This window comes from Taudactylus pleione, unplaced genomic scaffold, assembly GCF_031769625.1.
Source record: "Taudactylus pleione unplaced genomic scaffold, aTauple2 ptg000685l, whole genome shotgun sequence".
Classification (NCBI taxonomy): domain Eukaryota; kingdom Metazoa; phylum Chordata; class Amphibia; order Anura; family Myobatrachidae; genus Taudactylus; species Taudactylus pleione.
Genome location: NW_028285087.1, coordinates 5,522,091 through 5,528,090, shown reverse-complemented (window position 1 = coordinate 5,528,090; position 6,000 = coordinate 5,522,091). Strand labels below are relative to the sequence as shown.

At 47.0% G+C, this 6,000-nt stretch overlaps 1 protein-coding gene across 1 annotated transcript in view; it reads left to right on the top strand.

The window, feature by feature from the left end:
- Positions 1 to 286: 286 nt before the first annotated feature.
- Positions 287 to 6,000, top strand: part of LOC148477893 (tumor protein p63-regulated gene 1-like protein) — a 36,185-nt gene continuing 30,471 nt past the window's right edge. The window contains exons 1-2 of the mRNA XM_088456035.1: positions 287 to 349; positions 3,176 to 3,319. The gene's annotated coding sequence lies outside the window, so the exon portion shown is untranslated. The remainder of the gene's footprint in view (positions 350 to 3,175; positions 3,320 to 6,000) is intronic.

Sequence of the window (6,000 nt, the reverse complement as noted above, 5' to 3'; positions counted from 1 at the left end):
ATATATGTAAATGGTATACAAAGTTCAAACATTTTCCATACCTCCCAACTGGCTCGCATTCAGCGGGAAAGTCCCGTTTTTTGGGGACTGTTCCGCTGTCCCATCCGCTGGCCGCAGTGTCCCGCTGTGGGGGGGAAGCATACACGAGAGCGAGAATAGATGCTGTGTGCATTATTCACAGTATGGGTCGTAGCCCGGGGGCAGCCCAGCATCTCGGAGATGCTGGGCACGCCCCTTAGTGATGTCAATGGGTGGGTGTGTCATCAGGCCATGCCCCTTTACGATTAGGCCACGCCCCTTTTCGGCAGCAGCGCGGAAGTCCCGACTGTCCGTTCACAAATGTTGGGAGGTATGCATTTTCCACTTTACTTGAACATGGAGAATACACATATGGGAATAATCCAACTCAGTCTCTGATGTAACTGCACTAAATGTTCTCCTCACAGGCAGCAGATTTATGACAGTGCAGGAGGAAAGTATCATATGGGCTGAACACTCGCTGACTTCTTCTCATGATAAAGCCCCCTGTTAGCTGTAACTGCTGCCCAGAGTGTTATATAAGTAAGACCCCCTAGAGACGTTAGTCGCGCTGCTTATCTCACGGTGTGGGTGTACTCTCAGCTATCTCTCCCTGCCTTAACGAATGCTGTAATGCTGCTTCCCAGCTCTCTCCACTGCTGTCACAGATTCTAGGGAAGCTTAATCTACTTCCAGTTCTGTATCTGTAACAAAAGCCCCCCGCCCCACTCTGCGGCTGGGGTGGGAGGTGGGGGCGAGTGACACTGACTGGGGAGTGAGGAGAGAGGCTGACAGGGAAGTGAGCAGCGCCCTCCAGTGGCCGGCGCCTTTAGACAGCCGCCTAATGGTAGCGCAGGCCCTGTGTGGCCTTGTGACAGCCGTTCTCTGGGCTTTATAACTTGACTACAGATATTTTTTGGCTCTTTGGGGCCTATTCATCATAACTAAAAAGTTTGATGGAGGTAATTAGGTTTAGAACTGGCATGGCGTTCTACCTAATTACCGGAGGGATCCATCATTCCTCCTCTCCATCAGTATCTATTCCGAAAAGCTGTCATTTTTGTGGTGACAGCTTTTCAGGAAAAAGATACGTTTCCCTCTCTACACTACCTTACCGCAGCTGGAATCAGTAGTACGCATGCAACGTTACGTTCACGGTGCATGCTCAGCACTGCCTACAGCTGCGGTAATTCTGTTTCCCCCCAAGCCCCCCCTCCTCCCCTCCACTCACCTCCCTGACCGCTGCAACCGCGGGTCACGACGTCCTGTCTGAAGAGGAGAAAACAGTAAACAAAAATATATATATATATAATTTTTTACTTTTCTATGTTCTGCCGGGAGTACACAGTCGGAGCAGCAGCTGGAGCTGGAGGAGGGACGAGGTAAGTGACGGAGGGAGCGGAGGAAGACCTGCTCACGCTGACACAGGTAAGTATCACCCGCTGTATGCCACCTGAGAGTGGCGGATAGTTACACCATCAAATTACGAAAATACATAATTTTCGGAATTTGATAAATAGCATAATTTCCATATGACCATACTAATGTACTAATGTATGGGGAGTGTGGAAATGAACGCAGACGGACTAACCAGGAAATATCAGTGATATCTCCTGTGTTAAGTGTGTTAATGAATACTAAAAAAAAAACGGTAATTAAGGAAAATGTACTTAAAACCGTTATTTTAGTGTTGATGAATAGGCCCCTTTGTCTCTGACTAGTTGGCCACCTCTGTTCTAGAAGATAATAGCTAGAATCTGATTGGTTTCTATGGACAACATCGCCACTATATATATATATATATATATATATATATATATATATATATATATATTTTTTTTTTTTTGTATTACACAGGGATATAAAGTATATGAAAAAAATAAGGGTGCTGAAATATTTAAATATACCTTACTAATATTTTTAAAGTGCTTTATAATACCATGCGATAAGTTACTGCACCCATCAGGTGGAGTACTGAACCACCACAAAAATACTAAATAAATAGTTGTGAGAGCTGATAATCAGACTCTAAAGGTGCGTACATACTGGGCGATATTACTGAGCGATTGCACGATTACGACATTGTAATCGTGCAATCACTCAGTAATCGTGCACTAAAATGTAAGAAACGACCAGCGATGCGCGCGCGCGCCCGCTGGTCGTTTCCGACATTGTCCATCGCCTGAACAGATTGCCCATGTTCAGGAATGATGGAGTGTGCCTGCACTGAACAACTGATCGTTCAGTGTAGGCACTGCAGGGGATCAGGACCGACGGTACGATTACAATGTCGTAATCGTACTGTCTTTCCTGATCGCACAGTGTGTACGCACCTTTAAGCTGCATACACACACAACGATTTTGTGAACGATTATCATTAAACGATATCGTTTAACGATAAATTGTTTGAAAAAATCGTTCACTTTCTGAGTCAAACGATGAACGATAATCGTTCATGCGCGTTCACGTTTGTAGTTCAGTCAGACTTTTCAACTCAACGATTTTCATTAAGGGAATATGCAAAAATCGTTTGTAGTTCAAAAAATCGTTCATTACACTTTAAAAAATCTGACAGATAATCTGACAGAAAATCGTTCAGAAAATCGTTGGTAACAAAATCGTTAGTGTGTGTGTGTGCAGCTTAACTTTTTATTATAATAATAAAAATGTAAAAGAAACCAAACTGTTATCTTAAAAAAGGTGCATACACACTAACGATTTTGTTACCAACGACTTTCTGTCAGATTATCTGTCAGATTTTTTTAAAGTGTAATGAACGATTTTTGTAACTTCCCTTAATGAAAATCGTTCAGTTGGTCAGTCAGAATGAACTACAAACGGGAACGCTCATGAACGATAATCATAACTCAGAAACTAAACAATTTGTTTAACGACTGAATGATAACACCGTCGTTATAGTTAAATCGTTAAAAAAATCGTTACATGTGTATGCACCTTTAGTGGTTTGCTCATGGGATATTTTTCTTAGTACAACAATCCCAAGAGTAATACAACAAACAACAGCTTCTCTTAACTGTGATTAGTTGATTGAAGTCCTGAACCTTTTCAGAGAATCATCAGTTAAAAAAGTATTTATCAAATTCCAATTATAAAGTTTCTCAATTCAATCTGAGAAATCACTTAATGTATTCAACAGATTAAGAAGCTGTGCAGTCTAGTTAGGATTGGCCGAGAGAAGTTCAAATGGGATCGGAATGAATGACCGCCGGACCTATATCCAGCGGTTCAAATCCCGATGCCGGTAGACCGGCAGCAGTGAAGATCCCGACAGGTAAAAAAGGTAAGTATAACTAACCCCCACTCCCCCTAACCCTCCCTTAGGGGTGCCTAACCCTAACCTCCCCCCTAGTGCCTAACCCTAACCGTAAGTGCCTAAACCTAACACCCTCGTCCCCGCAGCCTAAACCTAAGTCTCCCGGGGGGGGTGCCTAACCCTAACCTCCCCCCGTGGGTGCCTAGCCCCCCCCTTCCCCTAGCCTAACCCTAAGTCCCCCGTGGGAGCAACTAAACCTACCCCTCCCCCCCCCACAGCTGTCTGCGCCCGCTGCCCGGCTTACCTTCGTTCGGTATGCCAGGCGTCAGGCTCCCGACGTAGGGATAATGATAGGAGTCGGGATTTCGACGCTTATCATTAGACCTCTGCCGGGATTGCATAGTCGGGACGCCGGCAGTCGGCATTTCAACCATCGACTTCCTGACTGCATACCGTTTAAGTAGATCTGTTCTCTAGTATGTTGGATATTTTCTCTGATGAAACTGTTTTTTGTGGAGAAGTGTATCACCATGCCTACACAAGGGTAAGTTAGATCACTGCAATGTGTTCTGTGTAAAAGGCAAGGCTAGTGGTGGGGCTTAGGGAACCTAGGGGCCTATTCATCATCGAGGGCCATATGGCCCCCGTTGATAAGCTCGGGTCACGCATGTGCAAAGCCGCCGGGGGGGTAGTGAGGAGGCGGCGGAGGGATCTGCTCAAATCCCTCTTCGCATTCCCAGAACTCCTTCCCATAGGAAGGGGCAGGGATCAGTGAGAACAAGCGCCGTCTTGGATCTGAAAATTTTGCTGAATACCAAGGGGGTCCTTTCGGACCCCTGATGATGAATGGCCTGGTAACTTAAAAATGTAGTACCTAACATTTCCGCATGGTTACCGGGCCATTTATCGTTTGATGAATAGGCCCCCAAATGCTTAAATTATGTCATTGTTAATATTCCTCCCTCCATCTGTACTGTGAAACTTGATTGTTGGTTTTGTCTGTTGTAAATCAGAGTATAGTGCATTTCTTTTTACCCCGGGGTCACGCAAATGCTGGTCTAACACGCAGTGACAGATTCCCCCTAGCGGCGTCACCTGCTGGGGGCACCACGGCATGCCCTCTTCCCCCTCAGAGCAGCTGCTGATCATGGCAGCACCAGCGGGGAGATATGGGGGGTGGGGGTGCATTATTCATCCACCACTGTTACAGTGGTGGATTTAACTGGGGGCGGGGCAGGGCAATTTCCGGTTAGGGGCCTGGGGGAGGGAGCGAGTCACCTCCTTTCCTCTTCCAGTCACCTTTCCGGCACCCCTCCACCTGTCATGGCCACCAAATGTCCCCACAGCCCGGGGAGAAAGCAGTCATACCCCGGGGTCTGTGACTCTCCTGCCAGTGTAATGTGGAGTGTGGGTGTCGGTGTGCTGCCGGGCATTGGGCAGGGGCTGCCGTGTCTCTGGCAGCTCCGTAATAATAGCAGCCACCATAATGATTGTCTGGCGCTCCCTTCTTCAAGACAGACCTCCCTCTGCCTTCCTTGGGAAGCAGCTATCAGCCGGACTGTTCCATGCAGCTCCAATGCCAATAATGTTGTGCCTAGGGGCGGCCTGGCCCGTAACGCCACCACACGGGAAGAGCTTATGAAAGACAAAATGTGAGGGCATACCTTAGGCACCGGGTATTGGGGGACAGCCACAGGGCAAAGAACCACCATTGTGAAACTATTAATGGAGGGTGTAATGTATATATACAATATCAATCTGGCAACTGGGACGGAGGATTCGCCAGTAAATAGTTGAACTCCAAATTCTAGTGCCCACAAAGCATGTGCATTGCAACGAAAATCAAACACGCTCAACAAAATGATAATGATCCCGGGAGCAAGCACAGTGGCTGCCAAATGCATCCCAGATCATAGCCTATGACTTCCCCCTGTGTAGTGTATCATTCATAACGGAGAACTGTCGGAGCAGAATGTTGTGAACAAGTAGCCATGAGAACGGAGCCAGAACACTAGGAAACTGCCGCCTCACTAATGAGCAAGTCACGGAGGTCGCTGTGTCGGCCCTGAACGTATGGTGAAAGTTTTGTCATCTGAAACTGCTGGAAATGGCCAAGAACTGACAAGGGGATAACTATAACATAAGGGGGGAGGGGGGGTTGTACAAACATATTTATCTGTGTCACTCTGGTGCAGCGCCTGCCAAAGAACACTCATTAGGATGTTTATTGCAAGCTCCTTTCAGCATTAAATTATTCAGAGTTTAAATCTTGATTGATACAAAGGTACACCGCGCACTTTCCCTGCGCCCAGGAGCCTTCATAACTTTCTGCTGACAATTTGGGAGTGTGCCACCTCTAATGGGGTGCAAAGATCTAGACTGCTTGTGGTCTGAGAAAGCTCTGCGACCCCTCACAAATCAAACCGTCCTGTGCAGAGACTGCTGGGTAACGGCGGACAGAGGCCCTGACTCTTTTGTGGGAACTTTGGGCCTGAGATGAATGCAATGTGGATATTTACACAACTGAGCGATTATCGGTAATCTGCGCATGCTTCCGCGTCACTCTGCGCATGCGGCAATCTGCATTACCGTTGTCGCTCGCAGTGTGTTTGACAATCAATGAGGCCAATGAGGGTCTGGGGGAGGTAACGGGGGGGTGTCAAGACCGTTTTCGGAGCATGTCAGAGTTTGCAACTGCGACCCCATAC